At 37.2% G+C, this 18568-nt stretch overlaps 1 long non-coding RNA gene across 1 annotated transcript; it reads right to left on the bottom strand.

Annotated features, from left to right (window-relative positions):
* Window positions 1–14986: 14986 nt before the first annotated feature.
* On the bottom strand, window positions 14987–17372 carry LOC140014050 (uncharacterized). The gene is made up of 3 exons (XR_011820927.1): window positions 17192–17372; window positions 16064–16127; window positions 14987–15235 (listed from the first exon to the last, which is right to left on the bottom strand). It is a non-coding gene; the product is annotated as an uncharacterized lncRNA (long non-coding RNA).
* Window positions 17373–18568: the final 1196 nt, after the last annotated feature.

The raw sequence follows: 18568 nt of genomic DNA, 5'->3' as shown, positions 1-18568 counted from the left end.
AGCCACCCCATTTTTCCTCTGCATTTAATATAACATTGAAATCCCCCATAAGAAACCATGGTTTTACTTCCGGCTTCTCACGCAAAAGATCCATCCATAAGCCTTCCCTCTCCTGGGCAGTGCACTTCGCATGAATAAATGAAAAATAAATCTTCTCAGCCAACAGTTGGGATCCAATGTCTAACGTGATTTGCTATTCTGACTCTCCGATTGTGTGACAAATAAAAGAAGATTTGTAAAGCACCCAAACGCTACCCAACCGATTTACAACAGCATAATCCATTCCAACCTTCACCCAAACCATGCCCATGTTTAGAAGAGGCGTCTTAAACTCACAAATCGCTACCAAAGAAACAGAATGCATTTTCACTAGTTTGCGAAGCCTTCTAAGATTAGGGGCTTGCAAGACACTCCAAATATTCCAAAAATGAAACGTAATCATCAGATAGAGCGGAGAAAGTATTTTGTGACAAAATTACCCAAGAGCGTAAAGTACGATCAAACGGGAAATGGACCTGAGTACCTTTTTTCTTCGACTGGGGTACCGTAGTAACCCCATCTTGGTGCACTAAGGAAGTCAATATCACACCATTCTCCAGATTCAAAACAATAAAAGAACAGTTATCACCACCCAACCGCAACATCTAGGACTCACCCCTCAGTGACAAGTTGCCCACCCATCCCTGCACCTCCCGGGGCTCCTCCTCACCTGCTACTACATCATCATTCAGACCAATTCTAGAATGAGCACCCGCTGCACACTGTTCCACTAATCCCTCTCGAATTGTAGGTTGCTCTTCAACCATACATCCCTCCTCTGGCGAGAAGACTGCTTCGGATGAAAGGCATGCAACAGCAAATAATATAGTATTACAATCATGAGCTTGCGCCTGGGTTGACTCCTGCCCACCCAACAACAGTAAGTCGCTTTGAGGATGTACATGCAGTTCTGCCGAAGGCTGGTGCAGTGGAGAAACCAAGACCCCATTCACTGCTGGTATCTCAGCCAATTGGTGTTGTGCCGTAACAATAGTGGTCATAATCATACAGTGGAGAAACCATTTTCATTATCATAATAACTTACAACAGTGGTCAATAGTGTAGACAAGTGATCAACAGGCTCTACAAGTTTCAACAAACTATCAAATCCACTGTCATGTAATCGTAGCTTGATAAATTTAGGAATTTTCTCCGCAACACACGAAATATTTTTTGTAAAATTAACAATAACTAGGGTCCTCCTATGAAAAATAAAGTAATTAGAGTCAAATTAAAAAATCATAACTACATTAGAAGAATAAAGACATTTTCTAGAAAATAGTGAAAGAAATGACAAAACTTAGGTTGGGCATTTTGACATATCGGAAACGGGTCCAAAAGGAGAATCATCCTTTCTCGTTCACTCAATTTTTAATCGCCAACAACCTTCGAAAGAGGTTGATAGTGGGAATCAACCTTTGCTCTCGACAAAGCACCCTGAACTCCACAAGACTTTGGATGGCATTAAAGGTAAGTTGCATGATCTGAAATTCCCCTAGTACCGCAAATTTCTCAGAGGAATCTTATGGTCCACATCCTTAAACCCGCTTCAAATTGGTTGGCATAGATCACTACCCGACCTTCATGAGAGAGGGCTACTTATTGGTCTGTCTAGACCCAGTAGATGTTGTAATCTCGACAGAAAGACAGGCCTGGCAATGCCCATGATCCGGTCTTGCCTATGGTGCCCTGGATAAAAGGAGTTTGTCGTAATCAATGGCGACAAGAATTGGTGGAGCTCCGAAAACCACCATGCCCTCATCCTGTGACTCCTAGGCCCCAAAATCTCAGCATAGTTGTACAAAGTCTCCAAATCTCCCGAGGACTTGTAGGATCTTATTTCCTCAGATTCTCCCGAGGTGTCCTCTCCTGAACTGATCGTTGTAATATTGGTTTCCTATTATAATGGGTTAGGCTTCTCAATGCTATTCTGTCCATAATTGGGAAGAGAAGATTAACTTACTATTTCTCAACGAAATACTCGACGGAAATGTACTCGAGACAAACACGCCGGGTTATCAGTTCGAATATGCAATTATGGTTCGACTTATGTTGAAAATGAATTGATTTGTCTCTAGAATTTCAAATAGTTGCAAAAAAGAATCGACTTATAGCCTACTTCAACAGTTCATGGACAGTTGCTTCCATAACTTACTCCACTCCACCATCGGTGGAAAGTTTATGGAAGCATTATTGATAGGAGGGGTATCACAATGGGAGCCATAAATGATCCGCTCTGCAACAACGTGTAGATGCTCTAATATGAATAATTGAAAGAGAAAGCAAAAAATTAATTCAAACATGAAATAAGAAAGAAATATACTATAATCATAAATAAATTATACCATATCTAGTACTGCAAATTGATTCGAATGAATCTAGCGGTCAGTATCTTTAAGTCGGCCTCCAATTGCTCAGCATAGATCGCTACCTGACCTTCAGGGGGAAGGGCTGCTGACTGATCCGCCCAAATCTATTAGATGTTGTAATCTCGGTGGAAGGATAGGCTTGCAGTAGCATCCTTGATCCGACCTCGCCTATGCTACTCCTGAATAAAAGGTGCTCGTCGTAATCAATGGTGGTGAGATTTGGTGGATTTCGGAAAACTACCAAGTTTTCACTCTGCGACCCCTCAACTTCGAAAACGTAGTTGTACGAAGCCTCCAAATGTCCTGAAAACTTGAAGGACCCTATTTCCTTAGATTCTCCCAAGATATCCTATCTTGAACTGGTCGTCTCCTCTATACTGGTGGTTTTCTCTTTTGATGGGTCAAATCTCTTGGCTTACTCAAAGTTCAGCCTCACTGTTTCTTTATGGGTCTGAGCTATTCTAGTCATAACTAAGAAGAGAAAATTAACTTACTATTTCTTAATGAAGTGCTCGGCGAAAATTTGCTCATGATAAACATGTTAGGTTATCATCTCTGATATGCAATTACAATTTGACTTACAATGAAAATGAACTGATTTGTCTCTATGCTTTCGAAGATCTACAAAAAGGAATAGATTTCTAACGTACTTCGACGGTTCATGGACGATAGTTTTAGTAACCCACTCCATTCTCCAATCAGCAGGAAGCTCATGGGAACATTATTGGTATAAGACATCAAAATGATAGCCATAAATGATCTGCTCTGCAACAATGGACAGATGCTCAAATATGAATAACTGTAAAAGAAAGTGAAAAATTAACTCAAACATGAAATAATAAAGAAATATACTATAGTCATAAATAAACTATACCATATCCATACCGACAAAAAATAGAAATGATCCCTTAGAGAGATGGCTTCCTAAAACTTAACTTTTTCTCAAACTAATTTGGAGGAAGGCTTGCATCGATGCTGTCCGTGCAAAACCTTTGATCCTATCAAAGTCTTCCAAAAAATTTAATTAGACAAGATGGACTGCATTATTGGAGAAGGAAATGATTACTGATCCTATCAAATATAGGACTAGTGCTTGTACAATAGTATCATTTTCCTGCTCAAATTTATGCAATATCGCCCGTAAAGATTTCAAAGTGAATCCCTTCTTTAGCTTGTTTAATTTTTGTCTCCCCCCTATCAATCTATCTCACAAAGCATATAACTTTCCTCCTCAACCTCTCTTGTGATAAATGGTTTGTCGTCTATTGGCAAAACTGTTATTCTTAATACATATTCCAATCCAATGAATAACTTCTCTTCCACAAAGACTAAGCATCCATTTTCATTATCGTAATAATTGAAAATGGTAGTCAATATCGTAGGCAAATGATCAGCAGGTTCCACATGTTTCAACAAGCTATCAAATCCGGTTCTATAAAATCGTAGCTTCAGAGATTCAGGAATTTCGTCCACAATACTTGAAATTTTTTTGTAAGATTAACAATATCTAGAGTCCCCCTACAAAAAATAAAGCAGTTAGAATCAAATTAAATAACCATAGCTACAATAGAAGAATCAACATATTTTTCTAAAAAGTGGTGGATGAAATGAATAAACTTAATTGAGTATGGGTGTTTCGACATGTCAGAAACGAGTTCCAAAGTAGAACCATCCCATTTTATTCCCACTGTTTGAGTTCCCCACTATCACAGATTGTTTCAGAGGAATCTAATGGTCGGCATCCTTAAATCGGCCTCTAATTACTTGATATAGATCGCCACCTGACTTTCAAGAGGGAGAGTTGCTGATCAGTCCGCCTAAATCCAATAGATATTGTAACCTTGGCGGAAGGATAGACCCACAGCAGCGCCTTTGACCCGACCTTGCCTCTAGTTCTCCTGAATAGAGGGAACTCGTTGTAATCAATGGTGACAAGATTTAGTGAAATTCGGGGAACTACTATACCTTCACTCTGCAGCACCTCGATTCCAAAAGTATAGTTGTATGAAACCTCCGAATCTCCCAAGGGCTTGAGGACCTTGTTTCCTCGAATTCTCTCGAGGAGTCCTCATCCCAGCTAGTAATCTCCTCTATACTGGTGGTTTCCTCTTTTGACAGCTCGGGTCTCTTGGCTTCTTCAAAGTTTGGCCTCACTATTTCTTGTGGGTCTGAGTAATTTGAGCCGTAACTAAGAAGAGAAGATTAACTTACTATTTCTTAACGAAGTGTTTGGCGGAAATCTGCTCGTGACAAACACGTCGAGTTATCACCTCGAATATGCAATTACATTTTGACTTACGATAAAAAAGAACTGATTTGTCTCTAAGCTTTCAAAGATCTGTAAAAAGGAATCAATTTCTAACCTATTTCGATGGTTCATGGATGGCTGCTTCAGTAGTCCACTCCATTCCATTGTCAGTGGAAAGTTTATTGATGCATTATTAATAAAAGAGGCATCACAATGGGAGCAATAAATGATCCACTCTACAACAACCGGCAAACGCTCTAATATGAATAATTGAAGAAGAAAATAAAAAATTAATTCAAACATGAAATAAGAAAGAAATATACTATAACCATAAATAAATTATATCATATCCTTACCGAAAAAAAGTAGAAATGCCTTTTTAAATCTTTTATCTTGCCAACCTCTTCCAAAAAATTTAAATAGACAAGAGGGACTGTATTATTGAAGGAAGGAACGATTTCTAGTTGTATCAAATATAGGACTAGCGCTCGCACAGTAGCATCATCATCTTGTTCAAATTTATTTAATATCTCCTCTAGAGATTTCAAACTGAATCCCCTCTTTTGCTTGGTTAATCTTTTTTTCCTACCCATCAATTTATCCCACAAAGCATATAACTGTTCCTTCTCAACCTCTGTTTTGATAACTAGTTTGCCATTATTGGCAAACACGTTATTCTTAATACATCTTCTTATCCAATGAAAATAACCTCTCTTCTCCAAAGAATAAATATCAATTTTCATTATCATAATAATTGACAATAGTAGTCACTAGCTTAGAGAAGTGATTAGCATGCTCTACAAGGTTCAACAAGCTATCGAATCGCTTTCATGTAATCGTAACTTGATAGATTTCAGAACTCTGTTGGTAACACTTGAAATATTTTTTGTAAAATGAACAATATCTAGGGTCTCCCTGCTAAAAACAAAGCAATTGGAATCAAATTAAATAACCATAATTATAACAGAAGTATAAAGACATTTTTCTAAAAGGTGGTGGAGGAAATGAATAAACATATTGAACATGAGTGTTTCAACATAGTAGGAATGGGTCCCAAAGTAGAACCATCCGTTCTCATTTTCACTATTCTTAATCGTGTAAAACCTTTGGAAAAGGTTGATAGTAGGAACCACCCCTTATTCTTGGTAACGCATCTCGAACCCCACAAGAGTTTAGATGGCATTAGGGGTAAGCTTCGCGGTTTGTTTCAAAGGAACCTAATGGTCAACATCCTTGAGTCGACTTCCAATTACTCGACATAGATCACCACCCTACCTTCAGGAAGGAGAGCTTCCGACTGGTCTGCCTAAACCTAACAGATGTTGTGAGAACTTGTAAAATTCCTTATATTTTTTCTTCAAATTCCCTTTAATTTAGAATTTATTACTTTACAGTAGGTTTACTACACATTCACTTCTCCAATAGCTACAAATAATCATAGAACCAAGGGTTTCTTCTTTTCTTTCATCGTTAAGATAAACTAAGATTTTTACATCTTTTCGTAATGTGAGTAATCGGTACGGAGTGTGTACTCAATTTAGTGATTAAGAGTGAGTTTTAGATGATATTAAATGTGTGATTAGAAGTAATACTAATGAGTCAGTGAATTGTAAGTAAAAACCCTAGTACGTGCGAGTTAAGGAAAAACGGTGTGAACCGACGGGTACCGTTTGTTATCGAGTGAACACACCACTTGACCACCACTTTATTAACTTAATCTCATTGTTATTAGTGCATAAATATCAGCCCCTCATCATCTCAAGATGGCCAAAATATTTGACTAAGAAAAAACAAGGAAAAGAAAAATTTTTGTGAGATGATCTTGAGAGGACACTTGGAAGCCATCCAACCCTCTTTGACCCAAACTAAGACCAAGCTTCTTAACCTTTTTTGGAGCTTCATTTCTGCTCCATAAGCTTCATAGAGGGCTGAGACTTATGGAAAAAAAAAGGAGAGAAAAACCACTTCATATCAATCTTGATTTCTAGCTTAGTTGAGTGAAAACCGAAATTCTAAACCGATTAACCTCTTATTTGGGAATTTGGGAAGCTTGGTGTGCTAAAGGTTTGGAAGGAAAGGTTGAGGTTTCTCTTAAAAACATCTGTTTCAAGGTATTAAGGCTGTTTTTCCATTTTTTTTGCCCTTAATCTTGTTTAAGTTGGTATAGCAACTCATATTCTTAGCTAATGATAGTTATTTAAGTAGTTTTTGATGGTTATGGTGGATTTTTGAGTTAGAGTTTGAGTTGTTCAGTTGTGTTTCTTGTTGCCTATATAGAATATGATGTGAATAAGCTTGGATAGGAAGTTGGAGTAGTGGTTCTATACATGAATAAGAAGTTTATACCTTGAATGCATTAAATTCCAGTTTTAAGCTTTGAACTGCCCTGCTTCTGGCCAACATCATTCGTCCATGTTAGAGGCTGAATCAGGCTTATGTCAAAACATAAAAGTTGTATGAAATGGTGTTTTATAGTTTCTTGTAAAATTTTAGCTCAATCGGAGCACTGTATCATGTGAAATGACTGAAATACCCCTAACTGCCAAAAGTGCGTTTCAGCGGGCAGTTTTGAGATTTCACATGTTTGGCTTCATTTTTCACTTTGATCCGTACTAAATCAGCCTTTGGACAAAACATAAAACTTTTAGCCCTATAATTTAGGTTTCCAACGCATCTGAAAACGCCTCAATCAGAATTGTGTAGCCTGAGTTGTGCCATTTGAATCCAGTGCGGACAACCATACTGACAAGGACATTTTGGTTCTGTAATCTGTAAATTCGACCTGGATCAATTGTGAATTGGGTTGAGTTGTCTTCATAAAAGTTGTAACCCTTTGTCTTAGTTTCAAAATGGTATAAAGTACACCCCAATCTAATAAGTGTAGTTTCTGTTGTGACCGAAATGCTAAGAGACGTCAAACCTGTGATTTTGTTAATTGTCTTAAACATTAGTTCTGAACCATTTTCTAGCATTGTTCTGTACTTGAATGATATTAAGCCTATTGAAAGGCTATTGTGGAGCCTAATTGAAGGGCAATGTTGGTAACATTGCTTGTGTATGTTTTGGGGCTGAATTGAGAAAAATAATGAAGTCATAAATGGCTGGAAAATAGGTAAACACATAGGGCGTGCTGCCCAAATTTTCACTCGAGAGTTAGGTAGAGGTACTCGTGACTTGAATAAGGATTTGGGAACGAATCTCACTTGAATCGTTTAAGGTATTCAAGTCTTCTTCCATAGAGGTATATAAGTTAGAATTCGGCCGAAACTTGTACCCGTGAAAAAATGAAATTTACGACTAAGAGAAATACGTTTTCTCCATTTCTTCGACTCAAATGGTATTTCGACGTATAATTGCTTCAAAGTTTCAAAGTTTTAAGAGCGAGCATGAGTTTTACGAATACTCTCTAAATGAGTTTCAATTACTTGATTCTCGTTAAACGAAACGTTTAAGTTTCGAACCTCAGTTACTTTTTAAACCTCTTAAACAATGTTTTATCGTAGATTTGGACTCCAAACATGGAGTAATACCCGAACATGACCCGTAAAGGCACTACATCTTTTGGTGAGTGCTTCCAAATACCTGATTGAACTTGACACTTGTTTTCAATACTTGACTAATGTGATCGAATGATATTTGATTGGTGTGATCAGGTAAGGGTGTACTTTATCGCACTTGCCCTAATGTGGTATGTACTTGTTTATTGTTGCAATTAACTTGATATACTTGTGCTTGACTTGTAAGTGCTGAGCGGCAGCGTATACCACACTCAATCCGAGTGGGAGATGCCTCTCATTCCCATCTCCATACTTTTATCTTGATTAAGTTGATTGGAGATGTTATCTTATCGAATTCTTGGGAACCCAAACACCACTGGCTAGTTAATCGAGTCGAGCTGGTAAGGGTTTGGTCGATTAGATAACAAACCATGTGTATCTAGTATTGTCGAGTGGAGTGTTATCTCCTCGACTAATCAGTATACTCGAATATTACCACTAGTGTATACTCGGGTCCGGTAAGGGGTTTGGTTGGTGGACGGAGATTGGAGTTAAGTGGTGTACTACTAAACTAATTACCTTACTTGAAAGTTGATGGAGTGTCAACTACTATTTAATCAAGCTATGGTGGAACTTGTTTACCAAGACAACTGTATCCTTTTACGTGAAATACTGATTATGAAATGTTGGCTGTACAAGTGTATTGCTCATTTTTTTGACTTGTTACGCTCGCTATTTCACTACTATGTTACATTTACTGTTAATTAATGGTCAATTTGCTATTTGGAACATCACTGAGCTATAGCTCACTCCGTTAGTTTTGTTTTCCTTACAGGGGGTACGAGCGAGTTGTGAGATGTGTACAGACTAGCGTAGTCTAATTGTTTTGAATTTTGAAATTGTACTCACACTAGCACCCGACTAGGGTTGTTTGTACTTGGATTGTAAACTCGTTAATGTATTTGGGCGTGTATGAGTCTTGTAGTTGGATTTGAACATCAATGTATATATTAAGTTTGAATTTGTTGTGTTATTTAATTTCTATGGATGTAATTTATTATCTCGAGATACGAGTGAGTGAGTTCTGGTAAGAGTTGGGCAGGCGACTTGTTAAACCCTAGGGTACGCCCTAGGGGGAGGTGAGGTCGTCACAGATGTTGCAACTTCGACAGAAGGATAGGCCTGTAGCAGCGCCATTAACTCGACCTCGCCTATGGTGTTCCTGAATAAGGGAAGCTAGCCATATTCAATAGCGGCAAGATTCAGTGGAGTTTGGAGAACCACCACACCCTCATTCTATGGCAACTCAATCCCAAAGTATAGTCATACAAATCCTCCTAGTCTCCTGAGGACTTAAAGGACTCTGTTTCCTCGAATTCTCCTGAGCTGGTCATCTCAAGCCTCCCAGCTTCCTCAAAATTCGGTCTCACTATTTCTTTGTGGGGCAATAACTAAGATGAGAACATTACCTTACTATTTCTTAACGAAGTGTCCGGCTGAAATCTGCTCATGACAAACACGTTAGGTTATCACTGCGATATGCAGTTATAGTTTGACTTACAGTGAAAATGAATTGATTTGTTTCTAAGCTTTCAATGAATTGCAAAAAGGAATCACCTTCTAATAGTTCGATAGTTCATGGACGGCTTCTTCAATAGCCCACTCCATTCCATCATTAGCGAAAAGTGCATTGGAACATTATTGATAAGAGGGGCACCAGAATGGGAGCCGTAAATGATCCGCTCTACAACAATAGGCAGATACTCCAATTTGAATAATTGCAAGAGAAAGTGAAAAATTAATCCAAACATGAAATAAAAAAGAAATATACTATAACCGTAAATAAATTATACCATATCCTTATAAACAAAAAATAGAAATGCCCCCTAAAGAGCGAGAATCCTCCAACTTGACCTTTTTCAAACTACTTTGAAGGAAGCCTAGCATTGACGCTCTCCATGCAAATCTTTGATTCTATCAATGCCTTTCAAAAATTTTAAGTAGACAAGAGGGCCTGCATTATTAGAGGAGGAAACGATTATTGATCCTATCAAATATAGCATGAGTGTTCACACAGTAGCATCGTCTTCCTACTCCAATTTATGGAATATCTCCCTTAAAGACTTCAAAGTGAATTCCCTCTTTTGCTTAATTAATCTTTGTCTCCCACCCATCAATCTATCGCACAAAGCATATAACTGTTCCTCCTCAACCTCACTTGTGATAACTGTTTTGCTGTATGTTGGCAAACCCAATATTCTTAACACATCTTCCAATCCAATAAATAATTTCTCTTCCCCAAAGACTAAACATCCATTTTCACTACCATAATAATTGACAATAGCGGTCAATAGCGCAAACAAGTAATCAATAGGCTCCACAAGTTTCAACAAACTATTGAATCTGCTTCTATGTATTCGTAACTTGATAGATTTAGAATTCCATCCACAACACTTGAAATATTTTTTGAAAATCAACAATATCTAGGGTCTCCCTACAAGAAACAAAGCAATTGGAATCAAATTAAATAACCATAATTGCAATAGAATAATCAACAAATTTTTCTAAAAAGTGGTGGATGAAATGAATAAACTTATTGTAAATGGGTATTTCAACATGTCAGAAACGGGTTCCAAAATAGAACCATCCCTTTTCTTTCCCATTGTTCGAGCTCTCCTATAGCGCAGATTGTTTCAAAGGAATTTAGTGATCGGCATCCTTAAGTCGGCTTCTAATCACTCAGCATAGATCACCACGCGACCTTCAAGAGCGAGAGCTGCTGACTGGTCCGCTTAAATCCAGTAGATGTTGTAATCTCGGCGCAAGGATAGGCCCGTAGTAGTGCCCTTGACCCGACCTCGCCTATGGTGCTCCTAATAAAGGGAGCTCACCGTAATCAATGGCTACAAGATTTGGTAGAGTTCAGGGAACTACCACACCTTCACTCTGCGGCACCTCGACTCCAAAAGCATAGTTGTACAGAACCCTCGAATCTCTTGAGGACTTGGAGGACCCTATTTCCTTAGAATCTCCCAAGATAACCTTTCCTGAGCTGATCGTCTCCTTTATACTGGTGGTTTCCTCTTATCACGAGTCGGGTCTCTTGGTTTTATCAAAGTTTGGCCTCACTATTTTTTTGTGGGTTTGAGCTATTCTAAACACATCTAAGAAGAAAAGATTAACTCACTATTTCTTAATGATGTGCTTTGCAAAAATCTACTCGTGAAAAACACGTCACATTGTCACCTCGGATATGCAATTACAGTTTGACTTACGGTGAAAATGAACTGATTCGTCTCTAAACTTTTAACGATTTGCATAAAGGAATTGATTTGTAACTTATTTCAATAGTTCATGGATGGCTGCTTTAGTAACCCCTTCCATTCCACCATCAGCGGGAAGTTTATATGAACGTTATTGATAAGAGAGGCATCACAATAGGAGCCATCAATGATTTGCTCTGCAACAATGGCAAATGCTCCAACATGAATAATCGCAAAAGAAAGTGAAAAATTAATTGAAACATGAAATAAGAAAGAAATATACTATAACCATAAATAAACAATGCCATGTCCTTACTGATAAAAATTAGAAATTTCCCCTCGAAAGTGGCTTCTTCTAACTTGACTTTTCTCAAACTAATTTGGAGCAAAGCTGGCATCGATGCTCCCCATTCAAAATCTTTGATCATATCAATGTCTTCCAAAAAATTTAAAGTGACAAGATGGACTGAATTGTTGGAGGGAATGATTACCGATCCTATCAAATATAGGACTAGTGCTCAAATAGTTGCATCGCCTTTCTGCTCAAATTATGGAATATCTCCCTTAAATATTTCAAAATGAATCCCCAATTTTGCTTGTTTAATTTTTGTCTTCCACTCATAAATCTATCCCATAAAGCATATAACTGTTCCTTTTCAACCTTTCTTGTGATAACTGATTTGCCATCTATTGGCAAACCTGTTATTCTTAATATATTTTCCAATTCAATAAATAACTTCTCTTTCCTGAAATCTAAACATCCATTTTTATTAGCATAATAACTGACAACAACGGTCAATAGTGTAGACTAGTGATCTGTAGGCTCTACAAGTTTTGGCAAACTGACGAATCCGCTTCCATGTAATTGTAGTTTGATAGATTTAGAAATTTCGTTTGCAACACTTGAAATATTTTTTTGTAAAATCAACAATATCTAGAGTCCCCCTACAAAAAATAAAGTAATTAGAATCAAACTAAAAAATCATAATTACAATAGAATAATCAACACATTTTTCGAAAAAATGGTAGATGACATGAATAAACTTACAGAGTCTAGGTGTTTCGACATATTGAAAATGTGTGCCAAAGTAGAACCGTCCATTCTCATTCCCACTATTCGAGCTTCCTAGTACTGCAGATTATATCAGAGGAATCTAGTGATTGATATCCTTAAGTTGAATTCTAATTTCTCAGCATATATTGCCACCCGACCTTCAAGAGGAAGGGTTGTTGATTGGTTCGTCTAAATCCATTATATGTTGTAATCTCAGTGTTAAAATAGGCCTGCTGCAACACACTTGACCCAGCCTCACCAATGGTGCTCCTGAATAAAGGGAACTCATCGTATTTGATAAGTAGCAAGAATTGGGGGTGCTTGGAGATCTTCCACTCCTTCATCCTGCAGCACCTCGACCCAAAAAGTTTAGTAACACAAACCCTCCGAATCTCCCTAGGACTTGAAAGACCCTGTTTTCTCAGATTCTCTCGAGATGTCCTTTTTTGAACTGGCCATCTCTCTATACTGTTGCTTTTCTCTTTTGAAGGGTCGGGTCTCTTGCCTCCTCAAAATTCGGTCTCACTATTTCTTTGTGGGTCCAAGCTATTCTAGCTGTAGACACCAATTTTACCATTTATTTTACTTCATTTTATTCCTATTTTTGTTCTATTTTAGTTTATTTTGTTTAAATTTTATTTATTTTAGTTTATTTTGTTTCATTTCTATTTCTTAAGAAAATCGCTTCAAATCATTTTTTAGAAAAATTGGAAAAGAAAAGAAAAGAAAAGCAGGAAGAAAAATCAGTATCATTTGTTGAAAAAAAAGGAGATTGCACGCGCGATATTCATCACCTTCTTCGTACACGGCCATGGATTAGGCAAGGCACCAGTGCAGATTGCAGCCCATTCCACTTGTTTGTTTTGCAAATTTCTTTCCTCCAAGCCCTCCAGTACATGGCCACCTAGCCTTAATCAAAAACATCAAGAATCTTCTGGAATCAAACCAATCTAATGGCTCAAAAATTGGCCAGAAAATGCAGCAAAAAATCTCCTCCATTGCTGCTAGGGTTGAGGGAAGTTTTGGTTCCTATAAAAGGCTCCAAATGCAGCAATAAGAGAAGGACAAGTAGGGGAGAGCGGCGGGGGAAAGAAAAAAATAGCAAAAAGGGGAAAACAGAGAGAGAAAAGAGGAAAAAAGGTGCACAAAATTTTTGACAAAAACTTGAGCCATGGTTAACGGTTGGGGGGGGATTCGTGGTCATCTTTTAAAATCTCTGCAGAGCCTCTCCAGAGCAAATATCAGTTTCTGGACAATCTATGATGACCAAGAAGGAAGATTGGTATTGAAAATTTTCGGAGAAAACCTCAGCAACATCCTCAAATCGAAGCTCAAAGTGACGAATCCACCAACTCTTGAAACTCCGGCTGCCGAATTCGAAGAGACAAACTTTCGGCCTCTAAGCATGTAAATCTCACATTTTCCCATTTTTGTTTGGTGTTTAAGCATTAAAAGTATCCTTTTTCCATCCCGTTTACATATCCTTGGATTGGCATCAAATATGTAAAAAGTTGTGCTGCTGCATTTAGATTTCCTGGTTTTATGCTTTTTTCTCCTGTGGTTTTTCCATCTTCGCACAAGTTATCGACTCAGATCTTCGCTTCATACCATTGGGTCTGGATTATGTGTTATTGTGGGTTATGAGACTTTGTGTGTAGTGATCATCCCACGTTGCTTTTAGTTGATAATGAACCCAAAAATTCGTAGAAAGTTTCATGGAGTATGTGTTATTGTGGGTTATGAAACTTTTTGTGTAGCGATCGTCCCACGTTGCTTTTAGTCGATAATCAACCCAGGAATTCGTAGAAAGTTTCATGAATGAATCTGGAATTTGCAAGCTCCCCCCCCCCAAATCAAGATTTTCCTTTCTATTGTGTGCTCAATCTGGTATCTTGATGATAAGCTTATGGAATTTAACGAGAATTTGAGGCTAGATTCTTGTTTAAGATTGCCGCATGAGGTTGCTAAAATTTCAAAGCATCAAAAAGTTGCAGAAGCTCATCTTCGAAGCTTGCATCAGAAAATGTTAAAAAACTACATTTTGACCCCCCAACTTTTGCCTAATTTCACTGTGGCCCAGAATTTGAAAAGATTGAACCAATTTTGCCCCTTTTAAGTTTTAATCCTCTTTTTTATATTTTAAGTAGGTTTTGGGCAAATTATTTCTGGTTTTTACGGTATAATTAAACCTTAATAATTTTTAATTAATTTCTTACGTTGTTGGATTTTAATAATATAGGTTAATTTGTGTTAAGGGTTATTTTTGTTTCGATTTAGGGGAATGGGTTGTTGGTTTAGGTTTTTGGGTTTTGGCATGGGTTTGAGAGTTTGAAACCCACTCTTTTTGGTTGGGTTTGTTTGGTAAAAATTGCAGGCTGGCCCGTTCTTCTGCCTTGGCCCAAAGAAATAAATAGTGTGACAGCCCCACCTATCCCTAGGGCAAACCCTAGGGTATCAGCGGACTGCCTGCCCAACTCTTGCCAGGACTCAGTCATTCAAAGTACTAGTATCATCAATGAAACGAATGTAACATTTGACAATGCAGGGGATTGAAACCCTAACTCAAACACAATCACTAATCTAACAATTCAGCTTAGTACATATATCATCGCATGCCAAGTTACCACGCTTCACTCAAAATTACATAATATAAATAATCCTTAAGAATTTAAGCTTACAAGTCTGCTTAAACGAAAGTTACAACCTCAAAACGCAAGAACGGCAAAATAAAGCTAAGAAAGCCCTCGATCAAATCCCTTCCCGATCTGTTAAGGAAAACAAAGGGAATGGGATGAGCTAAAGCCCAGTGAGGTTCCAGGTAAAACAAGTAAACACATAGCCACATAAAATCACAAAATAGCCAACTAAACACCGTACAGTAAAATAACAGTTTAATCACAGTTCAATTCAAGGATACGGGTGGCTTTCAAAGCCAAAGGTCCACTTGAGCTTGATCATAATTGCCTCCTGTTGACACTCCATCAACACTTGTAACAGTATATAGGTCTATAGAACACCACTTTCACCAGTCTCCGTCCACCTAACAACCCCCCACCGGGCCCGCATTCCATAAACAGTAGTTTGGTAATACTCGAGTATACCAAGAATCTGAGTTTCCAATGCTCAAGGATTTCAATGAAACAGTATCAAGCCGAGGATTTTATCACTGGTGGTGCTGGACAACACAACAAGCAAGCACAACGGCTATGCTTCACCAGGGACCTCCAAGCAAGATTCAATTTCCAGTGAACAGTAAACAGTCCTCAAGGTTTATCGGTCTTCTCGACCAAGCCCTTGCTGGCTCGATACAACCGACTCACCTATGAGGTTGGGTACCCAAACAGTAACAGTAGTTGGTGGAATGTCATCTACGCAACTTAAGCACAGTCATGTATAGCAATATCTCATTTCATGTTAATTCATTCAGTAAGTAGAGCCTCGGTGAAAAGAAAAAACAAGGAAGGTCGAGTGCGATAAAGTACACACTCGCCTCAATTTTAATTAAAATAGTGTTTGGTTCAAACAATAACAATTCAATACTTTCAATTACACAAATATTTCACATAACAAGTAGCAGGTAGTGGAACACTCACCTGTCAAGAAAAAGTAATAATCGACATCAAACGTCTCAGTTACAATCACCATCGTTGCCCAAACCTAGGTCAACGAGTGAAAATATTAATAATTGGATTCGTTCCCTACTAAAGTATAGGTTTATTAAGAGGCCAAGTGAGTAGCTTAAGCTACTTAATCCGGCATGGAAATAGGGTCTAAACCATGGTGAAAGTTCATGGAAAACAAGTCTAGTATGTACATGAAAGTTTGGCAAAAGAAAAGTTTCACTAAAGCTCAAAGGCTTCATTACGGTTTAAACTGTCTCGCCCGGCCAGTCTCGGGAAAACGGTCATTGCTCATTGTGAGAAAGTCAGAATTAGGTTCCGTCAGTTGCATTGGAAACTAGGTTCATAAAGGTAAATTTGTCTAGAAGAAACCATTTCCAAAATCCCAACATAAGTGGGTCAAAATTAAGAAACCAAATGAACTTTCTGGACTGTCTCGGATGAACAGTACCGCCCGGACAGCCAACTTTCTAGACTCGCCACAGATCGCTCGGGAAGAACCAGAAAATGAGCTTTGTACCGTTTTAAAGCTCTAAGAGTCTACATTCAATTGCCACAAACAGCACTCAATTCCAATTAGTGAGTAACACGTTATGACCTTAACAAGATTGCTGGACAGAAAATTTCTGGACCTAGTCCAGTTTTCCTCCTTTGTTTATAACTCAAAATTTATTCAACCAAATTGGCTAATTTTTTGTAGACAACCTCCACACACATAACCCAACATATAACACTCACATTTGTAGCCAAAATGTGCATGAAAATATCAAGGAAAAACCAGGCAGCAAGCTTAAAAGGTTTCGGTCAGCACACTTTAAAAAATTTCCAACTTCTACTCTTCTTGTTATTTTCATTCCTTGCACATAACAAGTATTAGATCCAACTAAATAGGGGTTTAAAACATATCAATACTTCATAAACACACATGAATAAGGGCTAGACATTTCATCAAACACTTGGTATGCATATTAGTAAACCTAACCATTACTTGATTAACTCAAGAAACTAACCCCAAATTCAACCATAACAAGTTGTTTTTCACCATTTCAACCTCAAGTAGATGATATAACATCATAAACCCAAATTTTAAAGATTACATACCTTACTTACAAGTTGCTTTGGTCACCAAACAAACCACCACAATAGAAGCTTTAGGCTTGAAACAACCTCAAAGATTGAAGGAAATTTTCTCACAAACTCTAGATCTTTCTCTTTTGGTTTTTGTTCAAGATCAAACTAAGGTTGTCATAGCAAGAAGGTGGAGTTTTCTTCCTTCCCTTGGAAGCCCTTAAGGTGGACGAAATTTTGAAGGAAAATGAAGCAAAGTTGGTTTAAAATTCCTCTAATCCTTTGGTCAAACAAGATACATGGCTAGGGTTTTGCCACATGGCTCCATTATTGTCCTAACCTTTCTTAATCTTTGACTAATGCCATTCTTACCTTTCCAAATGCACCAATAATTATTCAACACCTCAAATCTCTCACATAAAGTCTCTACCACTAATAAAAGAACACTTAGACAATTACAAGTGGTGAATTATTTACAACCTAGCTCAAGGAAATATTTTACTTCAAGTAAAATGAATTGAAATGAAATGCATGGAAATTATTATAACACATAGAAAATAATTTGTAAGGGCATATATTAAATGGTCTAGATCTTATAATAAGGCATGTAAATAAGAAAATTTTGTTTTAAAGTGAGGGTCAATACAAGGGATTTGTTGTAACACATTGTGAAATATAATGCTAGGGCATGTAAGAAATGGTTTAAATCTGGGTGCAAGGCATGTAGTTTGGGGAAATTGTATTTTAAAAATAAGAGTTCTCACAAATAGAAATGGCCCAGGGGCCTATTTTCTCAAGAACTCTGAGGATAAAATTGTAGTTTAGTTCCTATACTTTTGAATAATTTTATTATGACCCTAAAAAGCTTAGATTTTTTCAGTTAGGTCCCTAATTTAATTATAATTTGATCCCTAAAATTTATTTTTCTTTAATTTTGACCCCTAATTTTATAATAATTATAATTTAGACCTCAAAAATTTTCTTAATTTTTGCAATTAGATCCCTAACAGTTTTGATTTCTTAAATATAAGCTGTTTGTCTTCTTTAATGGTTAATTATACTTTATTTAAATCTTTTAATTGGTAGATTTCATAGTTATTTCCATTTCTTTATAATTTATTTGTTAAGTAAATTAGTGCCTTGATAGTTTTGTTAATTTTGAAATATAAATAGGACAAATTTCACCTCATTTAATCACTATTTCAAGGGAGGTAACCTCTTTTATTATTTTAAATTCTTTTATGTGCTCCTGTTTTTTATGTGTAATTGCATGTTTTGAGTGCTTTTCTTTTAATTATTCATTTCATTCATTTTATATTTCATTTATTTTATTTAATTTTAATGATTATTTGTGAGGCATTTAAATGCCAAATTGTAATAGATAGGCGCTCAAGATATGTATTTAGCTAG

The sequence above is a fragment of the Coffea arabica genome, chromosome 9c (assembly GCF_036785885.1).
Source record: "Coffea arabica cultivar ET-39 chromosome 9c, Coffea Arabica ET-39 HiFi, whole genome shotgun sequence".
Taxonomy (NCBI): domain Eukaryota; kingdom Viridiplantae; phylum Streptophyta; class Magnoliopsida; order Gentianales; family Rubiaceae; genus Coffea; species Coffea arabica.
The sequence above is the reverse complement of the archived record's forward strand: the minus strand, read 5'-3'. Positions and strand labels throughout refer to the sequence as shown.